The sequence below is a fragment of the Topomyia yanbarensis genome, chromosome 3 (assembly GCF_030247195.1).
Source record: "Topomyia yanbarensis strain Yona2022 chromosome 3, ASM3024719v1, whole genome shotgun sequence".
Classification (NCBI taxonomy): Eukaryota; Metazoa; Arthropoda; class Insecta; order Diptera; family Culicidae; genus Topomyia; species Topomyia yanbarensis.
Genome location: NC_080672.1, coordinates 316,775,379 through 316,790,940, shown reverse-complemented (window position 1 = coordinate 316,790,940; position 15,562 = coordinate 316,775,379). Strand labels below are relative to the sequence as shown.

Here is a 15,562-nt window from a genome sequence, read left to right as displayed (position 1 = left end):
ATTCAGGTACAAAAGATCGTTAAATCAGATGTTTAACATCTGGGTGTTTTTGTATACCGATCAACACAAGGTTTGAAAAATGACAGCATCTAATAAAAAGCTTCATATTCCTTGAAATTTTGAAAAGTTGTTTCTTATTGAAGAGAACTGAGCTCCTAAAAGTCTGGAAACTGTCCGGAACTGATTATGTAATAAATAGAACCTGTGTAAATCGGATTAGATCTTATATAAAATAAAACAGTAAAAGATGAAAAAAGCAATCATAGAAGGTCAGCTTATTTACCAAATCCTAAATACTTGACAGTTTTGATAATAATTCAAGCTACAAGTTTTAATAACAGGCGAAATAAGTTTAAGCATAGCATATTTAATAAGACATCCAATCAATGGTTTTAAGCCTCCTTTGAAATCCAATATGTACAACGTTAGTACCACATATGACTCATAATAACACAGAAAAATATCTCAGCGCCAAGTTCATTTAGAACAGGTTTTATCAATTACCATGGACAGAGTAGCTCTACAAACACAATGCCTGGTTGTTTAAGAATTACTCGCTGCTACCTATCAGTACCACAAAGCAGTAGAAAACCTGCTACGGAGAGTTCAACAGCATCAATTAACTCGTTGCAAATGTCTAGCATCCGAGCACGATTTCTAGGTACCCGCCACCTCACGGCTGAGGAAGAACCGATCGTGATGATTATCCTTGCATGGGCAGCATCCTAACCGATAGCCATTGTCATCGCTTTTAATTTCCATCTTTTGATCTAAATCGAACGACGACGATGAGCATGAGGGCATACGGATTCCGCCGGACAGGCTCCGCTGTGGTTAGATTGGAATCCGTGCATCATCGCTTCCAGATGCGCTTCGACGAAATAGAACTCTCCACATAGAACAGGAGAGTAAGCGATCCATCTATTCTCACCGATCTCACCTGATGTTACCCGTTCACCGTGTCCGTTCAAAAGCGCCTTGATTCGGTATCATCTCCCCGTATTCTGTTCCCGAGGCGCGATTCGAAAATACTTATTCTTGACAGAGCGCGCGCGTCGGTCGCATCGTTCTTGGATTATCGCGTTCGCGCCGTTGCAAGATATACTGCTGGAACTGGAAGTCAGTCGACGTGCGTCGTTTTTAGTCCTAGTTTTTCGGTCTGTCAGCAGTAGTATGTACATTTTTGTCCGGTGAAAACGGGATAATTGGGAAAATCACTAGTGAAGTTTAGAGTTGTGTTTTCTGTTCTCGACAGGTTGCTCAAAGTCACTAGAAATATTTATACGGTGAGTGAGAGTGCTATTGAAATCATTTGTGTAGATAGTATGTAGATCGAATCTAAATTAATCAAATTATTATTTCTGAATACATGTGTTTCTTATGTGAGTTTGCTCCAGAATGTAACGGCTCGAACTATCAATTAAAAGCTCAGCAAACAAAGTGACAAAACTCAACAGCCTCGGGGTTGCTGTGTATCTGTTGCTATGTACCTGGATGCTCGAAATTCTAATAGCAAATCGCACATATTTGAACAGCAATTTGTCTTCCAATATATTTAAGGAATCGAAACTTTTTTATAACAGCTCATCATTACATACCATCGTGTGATAGTTCTTGAATATTTATTCAAATATCAAGTTGAAAATAGTTATTTAACTTTCTCATGCGACATTTCGAGTTGTTAACTGGTATCAATGTTTTGTTACAAGGTTGAAGTACGGTGAGCTGAACTCAAGAAGTGAAGGTGCAGGTTATTCCGTATTTAGGCTTGTTCGCGACAAAATCTGGACACGTAAAAACACATTGACCACTAGAAATATTCAATCGAAAATGAAATATTTCACGCGGATAGACATATAAAATACTTATACATACATACGTTGATATATAAAAAGCACTTTCACAAATAGCGTCGAAAGAGGTGCGTTTTAGAGAAGTTATTATGTACTGTTGAAGCGAAAATCATGGATACCTAATTAGAATACTTCTATAAAAGTTGGCTAATCTGCAAGTTCTGTTCCCAGTGTTTCAAAATCGTTTAATACTCGCCTGCCAACAGTGAAAGAAATGCAAAAAAAACTACAACAAAGGCCAGACCTTTGCTGTTCGAACTGTTGCTAGGAAAATAAAAATGTCAAAAATGTTTGCGCATATTTCGAAGCATCATTACGGAATGAAGCCATTCAATGTATATGATAGGCAGAATGAGAGGCTTAACACTTACTCTAAAAAATGTTCTGGGATATTTGACCAAATTTTCCTATGTGATGATGGAGGACAATACTTAGGACATAGAAGACTTCAACTAGCTTCATGGTATGTCTTTCTATACAGCTATGCAACGAAAGGAGGCAACCAAGTAATTATGAACGATCTAAGTTTCCCTAGAAATATTTGGTTTGGCAAGTCATCTGCAACAGTGAATGAACCAGTAATTTTTTTGTACCAACAGAAAGGTACCCCAGAATATTTATCAACAAGATTGTTTACAGAAACTGTTTTAGCCACTTCTATTCAGTCATAATGCGCTCTTTCTGTTACTACCAGATTTGGCATCTTCTCACTACATCAGCTATGTTTGGCGCGCTATGAAGCCAATAATATCTATGTTGCATTGAAAGAACAAAATTCGCTGAACTATCCAGCTACGTCCAATCAGGCAAAATTGGACTCTCACGGTGAGAGAGCAGTCAAAATGCAAACAGCAGATAACAACCAAAGAAAAATAAAAAAAATTGTGGAGCAAATCCGCTAAATTACGTATCCTCCATTTTCGTTTGGACTGCATATAGGGTAAAGATTTAATTTTGGGAGATCGCCGCACTGTTTCATTAATTACGCAGCCTACAATCGATGAAATGCGTATAAATTGGCATCAGTATCCTTGCTTAGTTCCCAAGAACCAATATAATAACAGAAATGTCGTGAAAATGATGAAATACTTCTGTTTGAGCGCAACGAAAACACGCATAGAATGCTGCAAATATTGCACTACCATTTGAGCCAATGCGTTAAACAAAGATGGCAGAGACTGCTCTAATTAACGGCTTCAAATGAGTAGGACGATAATGGAAACAGGGCAAAAATAGGCTCCACTCCCTAAAAACTTTTTTAAACGCACGCTATCTTTGAACGCGCGTGCGCTATATTTCTAGATAGAACTGACAAACGTGCATATCTGTGAGAAAAATTTCATTTTTTTGGTTGGTTGAATATTTTAAGAGATCTGTGTGTTTTAGGTGTCAAGATTTTGTCGCTAACAAGCTTTAGATCGTGACTAATATTGGCTTTCTTCTAGAAATAATGCTCAATCGTTGCACCCAAAACGAATCTTTGGGACCGGAAATGCATCTGTTTTTTTCACTCTCTTTTTCATAATTCTTAATTACCTAGGGTGATGTGCCTATTATGGCAGTAGAGCCTATTGTGACCCTATTTCGTACCCCTTGGTTTCGAACCAAGCATATGAGATAATGACACTGTCGATTTGGCTAAAGCAGGTGAGAAAAAATAAGCTCAAGTTATATTCTTTATTTGTTGTGCACATATGTATTTAGAACTATCCTCTAAATCCAACTTTTAATTAAAACAAAATCACCTTATTGAAATATCTACTAATCCGCCTCGCTCACGTAGTGAACCGAAATTGAATGCAACGGCGCTTAGCAAAATAAACACTTACGAGCCAGCATTTACCGCCTCATATCTCGTTTTTCCGGCACAAATATACTAAACATTGCATTGATACATACCTTTATTTTAGCTGGAGAACCTTTTTACGATAATTTCACTTTAAAATCACTCGCCAAACGCTAGAATAGGCCTAGTGTTATAATAGGATAAAACTAAATACGGGGGTTCCTATTATTGGCATGTTTTGCTGATACACTACCACAATCAAAACCAACTTTTTGCATCCATCATACAGAAAAGAATCACCAGTGCGGCCAAACCAAAACATGAACTTGCAAATATAATGTAATGCAATTTCAGGTATAAGTATTCAATTATTTCAAGTTATTCAACTAATTGTTGATTGCAGATATTTTATTTTCATCTGCACATACAATTCGGATCGCGAGAAAGCAACGTGTGATGTGAAACTTGTCATTCCAGTTGCTAACCTTCGATTGGTTTTTTTCTGCGTGCGCAATTCTGGGCGCTCTTCTACTAACAGCTGATGAGTTTCATTGATGTGCGTGATGTTTACGTTTGTTTTGATCGGCTGAAAAAAGCAGAATGATTCGTTTTACAAATCACACGTTGGCCTCCATGATCTGGATACCTAGTTAGAATCGACGCAAATGGAATATCAGGCATTGCGTTTCAACTAGATTGTTTTTCGATGAGGTGGAAATTGGCACACCCATGAGGCGATAATTGGATCGTTGAGGTGGGAATAGATGCACAGAATGGAACATTTATTTTCATTTATGCTGAAAATTGAGGCAATTCTGCTAAATAAGCATTATATAGATGTTTAAGAAACAGTACACTGATACTTTATGCTGAGAAAAGTTATAGATAATATGGCTTCTTTTAAAGTTGTTCAAAAAATAGTGCGATCCTCTCCCTAATGCTGCCAAAATAGGCTCATCACCCTATCTTGGAACAAAATTTCATCTAAATCAAAAATGGGTTTTTTTGTAAATCGACTTTAAATTTTTAAAATCGATTTTTTTCGATGTAGGAGTCAATGAAGAATTTTTTCAATATTTTTATTCAAAAATTTGACTAATTTTGTGAAAATCACAACATTTTTTGTAGGACTTGTCATTTTTAGCCATTTGAAAAAAAATTGGTAAAAAAGTTTGGCCCTTTTCAAAAGACAGGCTAGATCATTTTTGGAAAAACAAAGTATGCAAAGTGGCTTTCTGTGACAAAGTCTTCATGTATAGAAAGTTTCATTAAAATCTGAGAGGGTGCTGTCAACATTTGTTCGAGTTGGCACGAAATTCGTCATAAACCAACTTAATAAAATATATAAACAAAATTAGATTAGCTCATTAAATAGGAAATTATGCAATATTTAAAAATAGTTATAAAATCAATAGAATAAATAAAATTGACTCAAAGTAACAAATTAAATTTAATAAATAAGTGGAATGACTGATCATGAAACAAATAAAAATAAACAAATGAACAAAATGAATCAAATGCATCAAATGAATCTAATGAAGGTCGGTTGTCACGGTAAAGATGGACAAGTCTGTCTATGCCAAGACACATGCTGGTGAACTCGGGTGATTCGCAGTTATGCTGCCTAAGCTCGACCCTCATCAGCAGAAAACAAAAGTTAAGCCCGTACGATATTAATCTTGTTCTAATGACCCTGCCACTTCTAGTTTTCCGATCTGTTTACTTCACATCCTTGCTCTCACTTGAGTACTATGGCTCTAATTTTCATAACTTTCCCTGCCCAGTAATCACTAGCTAATTGAATGTCGTTAAAATGTCAAAAAGCTAATGAATAAAATTAATCAAATTAAAAAAAAATTGATCAAATGAATCAAATGAATCAAATGAATCAAATGAATCAAATGAATCAAATGAATCAAATGAATCAAATGAATCAAATGAATCAAATGAATCAAATGAATCAAATGAATCAAATGAACCAAATGAATCAAATGAATCAAATGAATCAAATGAATCAAATGAATCAAATGAATCAAATGAATCAAATGAATCAAATGAATCAAATGAATCAAATGAATCAAATGAATCAAATGAATCAAATGAATCAAATGAATCAAATGAATCAAATGAATCAAATGAATCAAATGAATCAAATGAATCAAATGAATCAAATGAATCAAATGAATCAAATGAATTAAATGAATCAAATGAATCAAATGAATCAAATGAATCAAATGAATCAAATGAATCAAATGAATCAAATGAATCAAATGAATCAAATGAATCAAATGAATCAAATAAATCAAATGAATCAAATGAATCAAATGAATCAAATGAATCAAATGAATCAAATGAATCAAATGAATCAAATGAATCAAATGAATCAAATGAATCAAATGAATCAAATGAATCAAATGAATCAAATGAATCAAATGAATCAAATGAATCAAATGAATCAAATGAATCAAATGAATCAAATGAATCAAATGAATCAAATGAATCAAATGAATCAAATGAATCAAATGAATCAAATGAATCAAATGAATCAAATGAATCAAATGAATCAAATGAATCAAATGAATCAAATGAATCAAATGAATCAAATGAATCAAATGAATCAAATGAATCCAATGAATCAAATGAATCGAATGCATCAAATGAATCAAATAAATCAAATGAATCAAATGAATCAAATGAATCAAATGAATCAAATGAATCAAATGAATCAAATGAATCAAATGAATCAAATGAATCAAATGAATCAAATGAATCAAATGAATCAAATGAATCAAATGAATCAAATGAATCAAATGAATCAAATGAATCAAATGAATCAAATGAATCAAATGATTCAAATGAATCAAATGAATCAAATGAATCAAATTAATCAAATTAATCAAATTAATCAAATGAATCAAATGAATCAAATGACACAAATTACTCGAATTACTCAAATGAATAAAAAATGAATCAAATGAATCAAATGAATCAAATGAATCAAATGGATCGAATGAATTTAATGAATCCTGTAAATACAATAAATCAAATCAATGAAATGGATAATAAATTAATAAAATTGTGGACATAAATTAAATGAATAAAATTGAAAAAATAATAAATAAATTCATTGAATAAAATGAATAAATAAAATAAAAGAATTAAATAAACGAAACGAATACAATTGATAAAATTAATAAAAAGAAGAAAATAGGTAGAACAAAATGATTTTTATTAAAACGGAAAAAGTTATAAATTAATAGAAAAAATATGAATGAATATAATGCACGAAAAAACAAACTGATCAGAGTGAATCCAAAAAATTAAACGAATAAAATAGATAGAATTAACCCAAATGAATAAAAATAAAGCTGAATGAAATAAATAATTAAAATGCAATGTCATTTACTTCAAATTAGTCAAATATTCAAAATTCATAAAATAAACAATACGAATGAAATCCATTAAATGAAGAAACTGAAAAACTTGAGTATTTAGAATGAAATTAAAAACCATTTTTGAATAAAATAAATGACTAAACCGGATTATACGAATTTGACACAATATGTACAATGCACTTTCTAGGGTTTCAATTTTTCTATGATTTCACCTTTTTGTTTTCGTTCTTCCTTTCTTGACGGCGTCGTTTAAGGGTTTCAGCGAAAAAAATACTTTTTTGTGAATTTATTTTAGAAACTTAAGTGAAGCGAATTGATCAAAATTTTTGTGCGTTGTAATGTATCATTTCAATAACAGGCCGTGTGGTGTCCGGCGATCTAAAATCTTTTTGCACTATTTCAGCCAAGAATAGCACCACTGAGAACCTGCTCCCATGTCATAAAAGGCGACTGACAACATGCTAGGAGTTCCTAGGTATTGCTCTGTACCAAAGACTTAACCTGAACGGACCTTAAGATTTTGCGTCATAGCCTTTATCCATTCTGTATTGAGTGAATATAGTCGTCGTTTTGTGATTCGCTATTCCCGATTGTGTACCAACGCATGTTTTAGGTTTCTTCTGGCGGTTGTACAATAGCCGTAAATGATGAAGTTTAATTCTATACTAAGTAACAGCATAAAATAATATACCGGCTCTTCCGCGCCAAGGTATAACTTTCAAAGCTTTGGTTTAAAAACCGTATTTGAAAAAAAGCAAACTTTCAAGTAGGAAATTTTTTGAATTGGCCTAAGATGAAACTGTCAAATTATACAAAAAGTTTTTTGTGTGGCAAGCGATCTGTGAATGTGTCGAAATAAGCCAGGTTTTTTTTATTAAATCTGGAACAGTCTACCGACAAATCTACATTGACGAATACCTCCAAAAGTGACTTCTTGAGGTCTCATAAAGGTCTGGCACTAGCTTTGTACTGCTTTTACTTTCCTAAACAGTGGTAAACATATCAACACTCCAGAACTTCACTCTGTCAGAAAATGTAGGGCCATCAGAAGCTAAAACTTCGTAAAAACGTACTCCGGATCCATTCTTCAAAATTATCCAGTGCAGTACTCTGCGTCCCTCTTTCGAGCTTGAACCGCTCATATGGTAGTTGGTCTTTGCCAGTATTGCTCTTGTCCCATCCATTCTTCTCCTGGGCCGCCGATGGATCAAGTGTCCTTGTCGTTGTGTTTATTACATTTATTCCGCATAATAAACATGTCGTTTGCAAGTTGGGATTTAACCCAATTATGGAAACGTGTCTGATAGGGAGAGTGAAGATGACAACTTGTCACTAACATTTCGCCGCGAATTTCTTCACATTCATGTGGGATATCTTTTATACTTTTTGTACGCTTGCTTTATACTGCAAACTTTGGAAATGATCATTGGCATGTTAATAAGAAGCAATACTCCCGATGGTCGGCTGTTAGGAGCTCAAATTCGTTTCGAAATTGATTGCGAGCGACGTTTGTACATATTACTAAGATCACATTGTCTATAGATGAATAGATACCTCTATTATATTCCACGCGGCTTTGTCTTTTTATATAACGCCCCGCAGAAGAATAATTATCAAAATGCCTATTTGAACTGTTTTTATATTTCTACTGGAGGTCGCAAACCTGAAAACTTTGAACTACAATGAAAAGACAATGCGCATGAGTACTTAGCTAAATCAAAATATCTACCAAGATATATCCTAATTCATTTCACTACCTACTAACACCAATCCTACCCTGCGACATTTGTGGATGATACAGAGAATTTATGGGTCATAATAGTCACAAGTGTTGAACTAACATTCCTTCCCATCCCAGAATTGACCTGCATGGGCATTTAGTTTTTAAAATTAGTGGCATAACAAGCATGAAATCATTGTTTGATGAACATAACAAGCCATGGAATCATAGTTTGGTGAAATGAGAAAGGCACAATTGCACCACTAGGTGGATTAAAAAAGGTATTTCTACATTATCCGGCCTTCATGTTCATTTTACGCGGCAGGTCACTTTGTACGAATAAATAGGGATTGGGAAACGAATTTGCCTTTTAAGTGCAGCAATTCTACCCTATTCCTATTGTGACTCTACTAATATTGGGTTAGCGTTTGCTATCTTCGTTAAATGTATTATTGATTCAAATGATAAAGTGAAATGAACATTCCGTTATTGAATTTTCCATTCAATTTCGACAGATTCCGCAGTTAGTTCAAAGATAACATGCCAATTACAGAGATGATGCTACAATCCTACTAACTGGATGACTTGGGTCTTACCTTCTATACCGCCAGACCTACAACCGTGTCCTATTTATCCCTCCGGAAAACGTGTTAATATGCCGGAAAGTTAATTACTAGTCTCACCTTGAGACATACTATTGTCAATCTATCTATCAAGGTGTTGCGAATTTTTTAGACTAGTCCAATAACTAACTGATTCGCTGTACAAAGAATAGTGTCTAAGATGCACTATTTTTATAATATAGATGAATTCGTTTTGATCAAATCGAAGAACCTTTCAAAAATCTTGTTTTATTGATTTATTGTTGCATCAATGATCAATATTTTAAATAAATAGAAAATGTAACCCTAGATATTTAATAGGAGTATCAGAAAATACGCTTTCGTCTACTCTTCTCCTGAAATTTATAGAAACACAAGGGTAAACAATATCAAATATAAGAAAAATAAAAACACCATGAGAGATCAAAATAATAAAGTACTAACCCTAACACTAATGATGCAATCATCGATTCAAACTGTCGCTTCTCCCTTGTCTACTAAGCTACTTGAGTCAAATTAGTTCTGTCAGTTAACGTGAGCAACGAAACCATGCACGCCTAGAGGGAACATAAGTCATTAGACAGTCAGCTGCTGTCTGGCACGTGGCTAAATCATATGCTCGATCAGACTCCGAAGAAGAAACCAAACCAACGCAGGCATGCTTAAAAAGCCCTCAAACACCCATCGTAACAACTCTTGAGTTTGAACTGAAGAACTTTTCACCACGGAGGCAACATGCAAAGAGTATACAAAGCAGAGCGAAGAGAACATTAAAAATTAAGTCTCAGAATGATTTGCAGAATCGGTAATAATTGAGCATGACTAATATTTTTTCACACCAGAAACACTACAGGAACATGAAAAAACCGGTAACAAACAGACTCGGTCTAATTCGTTCTAGGAGAGATTTCACAACTTGATTGAGCAATTCGAGGTCGAATTTCATCAAACAAATATTTAATGTGATCAGCTCATAAAAAAATCGCGGATAACCAGTATTTATTACCCAAAGTAGACATGAATGACAGCCGCTATGCTAATACTTGAACAAAACCAGATTGATCGTCGTTTGTGTTTTAAGTTCAATAATCGATGGAGAGACTGAGCGGGATCAAAAGTTTGAACAAATATTTTCACGTCAACGATGTTTGCTGAATACACAGAACACTTTTTAAGTTGTTGTGAATTGTACGGACTCAACTCCGTTCAACCAACTCGTACGTTTCCCATTATTTTTTCATCTTTCTCGAACCAACTTTCCTACTATAACTTTTTTGTTACTCTCAAAGGTTTTTCGTAAATTACATTACAGGACTTCAAAATATAAAAACAATTTGAAAGGAGTTTTTTTTTATTTTTTTCAAAATGCTGGGTATGATTTCTCGACAAACATATGATTACGGCCTAAAAGCCAACTGTCAAAATTCACTTTGAATGGAAATTCCAGACAAACCGTTACTAGTCGAAAACAGTTCACAACAGTTTATGAAAGAGAAAACTTTTCTCTTTCATTTACTACCAACATCTGTGATTGGCGTCTAACGGTTTGTCCGGAATTTCCATTCAAAGTGGATTTTGACAGTTGGCTTTTAGGCCGTAATCATATGTTTGTCGAGAATTAGGCTTCAAATCAGCTTCAAATTATACTGCCCATAAAAGCATAAGAGTGCACAAACAAAACAACCAGATTTGTTTTGAAAATATCGAAAAAATACCAATACATCGTTGTCCCATCCATATAGCTCAATGAAAATGCAAATATTGAACAGTATTTTTCTCAGCTTGCTGTTTTTCAATGTGGGACTCTTGTGCATTTATGGGCAGTATATGTAAACAATTTACGGACAGAACTTTCAAATTACGAGACAAAATAAAAAAACGCATTTTGATAATTTAAATGTTCAAAAATTCCTACATCAGTACCTCGGTAACTGGGCCATGAATAAAACTGTAAGTTTGAATTTTTATTTAGATACTGTTGGCTATGATGTTAAGGTCGATCCCCTTAATTTTCAAACTCTTGTCACCTATTATCCAACAATAGAACATTAAAGTGGTGGCTGATTTATCGCTGCACAGATTTGATTTAGTAGACTAGATATGACGACCCTGAGACCTCTTGTTTCAATTCAATCAAATTGATGTGGGCAGCCATCCTTACCATTAGTTCGAAAAGTCGACCATGGCTCCGTTTGTTCGATCACCGCTGAAAGGGCTTATACTGGTTCTCAATATGAAATCTAGAGGAACAGAAATAAATCAATGAAAACCTATAAATGATACTTTATGATTGGCTAAAATTAAGAATTGACAATGATGTGTAACGATAAACAATTTGAAAAATGTGCCCAATCAATATGCACCTTTCAACGGATTCTAGACCATTGAACTTGGCGTAATTCGATATTTACAACCAGTGATCGCATGACCTATGAGCGATGACCAATCATTTTTATGGAATCAGGAAACTACGCCACTGTACGATAGAACACAATTTGCTCTTCCAAATTAAAACAATTATCGCAATTGCCGCCTTTAACCGTTACCTGCAGCGGCAATCATAAAGTACGATAAAACGTCACAGTTAATGTTTATGACCTATCCTTGAGAAAGATCATGATGGATCAATCTGAACAATCATACGTGGCCCGGTAAATGAAAACAGCAGTAATAGTCGTTTTTACTTATAACCTATTGGCATGGTAGCAAAAAAAGGGTAACAGTTATGAACTTCCGCAATCACAATTCACAATTAGATGAGCTGGTACCACGCAGTAATGACTCCCTCATAAAACTCGACTACTGCGTGCTACTTGATGATTTGTTTCTTGAAATGTGGAGTATTGTCTTCCGTACTCATTTAGTGAAATGTGGAGAACGCCGGTAACGATGAGATATGGGGCTGAGTATAGGGCTGTAGTCCACCAGGACCAAACTAACGGCCGTGTGGAATCCAGCGGGTTGAAGTATCTTAGCCAAAGCCAGTGAGATTCTGCTCCCACATCAAGGATGACGATGTAAAAAGGATTCTTCAAGTAATGATGTAATAATTTCTGTTGAACGTACTACCACAGGTAACAGAGGTTTAGATTCGTGTTACGACAAAGCCCCCTCGTCCATACAAATCTTCTTTACCGGTACCTGGAGACCTCTCCGATCGAACGTCAACTCATAGACAGCGACAGATGAACAAGTCTAGTTAGGAAGCGGACTATATTGTCTCTATACAAAATTAAACATCTACAAATTTATTATATACAATCGGTAAATTACTTACTTATCTTAATGCTACAAGAAATATTTAACTTAAATTTAAACTATAGACTACAAGCGAAATTTAAGCAGTAAAGGCATTATTTATAATTATTTGGTGAAAAACTAAGGTATAAGCATGTGAATTTAATAACTATAATTTATATAAACTTATGTTAAAACTAATGCAGGTGTGAAAGGTGGCCTACGCTTTCTGTGGGTATAATTTGAATACGCAGTAGATTGAACCGTAAAGAGGTAATATTAAATTAAGTAACTGACATTCGGAATATTCTATGAAAACCTAACCTAAATTACAGTTGCTACAAACGTGGAGCAAGAACCGAACCGATATCAAAAGAGGTTAAAAAGGCACTAAACGTAAGAAATGTGAACATTACTTTAAATATTCAAATAACCTTAAACTATGTTTCAGAAATTTTTTAATCCTATTAATAATAAAGATTGTCGAATTGGAAAAGCCGCGGTTCCTTGCAACAGTTCGCATTCGGAATATGTGTAAACACTTGCGACAACTAGAGTTTTTTCTTCATTCCATTTATTTGACACGACACGACAGCGTTAGCCTGACGTTGCCAATTTCTTTGTTTTACATTCAAAATTTCTTAAAACTATATGAATCAGGAATCAGAATATATTGGCTCGATTGGCATGTTCTCCATGTTATTCGGAGGTTTGTGCCATTCCATAACGTCTCATCGCTCTCCCGTTGGGATCGAGGGTCTGCCCCAAAGGGAAGAAGAGCGTGCCCGGATAAGAATAAGAAGAGTGGCAGATTTGACAAGCGCAAAACAGATTCAAGATAATCTGCATAAGGTGCATGCATGTGTGTACAATAATATTATTGGTGGCAAACGCCTTGAGAACCTCAAAAAGGCTGAAAGCACTAGTTTCTATATTCAAAACATTGTTTTAATTAATTTCGATTTTACCAACTTCTTTTTTCTGGAAGTAAAGCAGTATTTACGCAATATAGATGTTGCCAATTGTAAAACCAAAACTCTCGCTTTACGTATGCCTATACCTTATCTGGTATCATCTTGGGTTTTCCGGTCCGGAGGGAATACCGAACATGATGCTAAAAGCTGCGATCCTAACATACCCCTGACATGTTCAGGATGGTGCTGCAGAAGTGTCTAGATGAAGGTAACTTTCCCGAAATGTGGAAGGTACAGAAGCTGGTGTTGCTGCCAAAGCCAGGGAAGCTACTGGGCGATCCAGCCTCATATTTGCTTATATGTTTGCTGGATACACTCAGAAAATTTGGAAAAGAATTATCCTTAACTAGATGACGAAATGCACGGAGGGCGAGCGCAAACTGCCCAAGATGCAGTTCGGATTCCGCAAAGGAGCATCGACAGTGGATGCTTTGGACAGTACTCGAGAGTGCTGAGAAGAAACGGTAGATGTGAAGAATGCATTTAACAGCGCCAGTTGGGGAACCATCGCCACAGCGCTGCACAGAATAAGGGTCCCCGACTATTTATGGCAGATCGCAGATCATAAGAGCTACTTCCAGAGCAGAGCGCTGCTGTTCTTCAGGGCTTCATGCACGGTTCAACTCTTTGAAACGGGATGTACAATGGTGTCTTGATACAGCGGATGCCAACGAAAGTGAAAATCGTGAGTTTCGCCGACGACGTGTCACTAACGGTGATAGGTGAGACATTTGATGAAGTGGGAGTGTCGGTAACAGAGACAATAGATGCGATCGAGAACTGCATGAACGGGATCAAGCTGCAGGGAGCTCACCACAAGTCAAAGGTGTTGTTGGTCAGCAACTGCAAAGCGGATGAAGATCGACGTCGGAGGGCACGTGATTGCATCGAAACGTGCACTGACGCAAGTGGGATTGATAATCAACGACCGGTTGAGTTTTAACAACCACGTAGACTACGCCTGCGAAAAGTCGGCGAAGGCAACGAACACAGTAACGAGGAATCATAGCAAACATTGGACGACCGGGAAGCAGCACGAGACGTCTGCTATCTAGTGTTTCGATACTGCGATATGAGGTTCCTGCCTAGGGTACAGCGCCGAAAACCAAGCGGAACAGCGAACAGTTTAACTGGATATTCCGGCTGATAGCCGTACAAGTCGCGAGCGCGTACCTAAAAATATCGTCGGAGGCAGTATGCGTTATCGCCGGGATGATCCCCATCAGCATCACCCTGTCGGAGGATATCGAGTGCTACAATCGGAGAAATACCAGAAACGTGAGGAAGATGGCAAGAATCGATTCGATAGCGACGTGGCAGCAGGAATGGGACAAAACAGAACAAGGAAGGCTCACCACAAACCTGTCGACGTGGGTCAAAAGAAAGCAAGGAGGGATGAACTTCCACCAGACACTCTCCGCTAGAGTAGGCTAGATCCACCGCCGGGCACTAGTCGAGTAGACAGCGACAGAACACCAGGTTTGGATCGCTGGGGCGCCAGCGAACCGTACGCCAAGCTCCACCCGGAATCGCCGGACCGACCACAGCATCCTACCGGTTTTCCCGAGAGCAATATAGCGAAAATCAAAGAATAATCGGTATCGGGAGAACTTCTTTCTCCGTGGAACTCTCGGTCTCGTAAACACCAGCGTAAGCACACCGCGAGAAGACAACACGAGTCGCTGGTCGTCGGGGCACCAGCGAACCGAACGCCCTGTTCCACCGGAACTTACCTCGGCACCTGACTGGTTGGTTCGGTTTCGCGAAAACTTCTCTCGTCGGGGAATTCTCCGTCGAAGTAGGCAAGATCCATTGTCAGGGACTAGAACAAGTCGGAAGTTCGACAAGAAAGTGGTTCTAAATGAAACAAGGGCTCAGTAAATTAGACAACCTGAAGCTTACCGCCCAGATAGCGGAAGAGCACTGATTCTCGACCCACAGCTAGCTTTCCTACGACCATACAGGAATTGCCACGTTGTGATCCAAGAACAACTA

General features: G+C 36.5%; 1 protein-coding gene across 1 annotated transcript in view; it reads left to right on the top strand.

Annotated features, from left to right (window-relative positions):
* Positions 1-1,017: 1,017 nt before the first annotated feature.
* LOC131692380 (phospholipase B1, membrane-associated) overlaps positions 1,018-15,562 on the top strand; it is a 48,015-nt gene continuing 33,470 nt past the window's right edge. The window contains exon 1 of the mRNA XM_058979389.1: positions 1,018-1,286. The gene's annotated coding sequence lies outside the window, so the exon portion shown is untranslated. The remainder of the gene's footprint in view (positions 1,287-15,562) is intronic.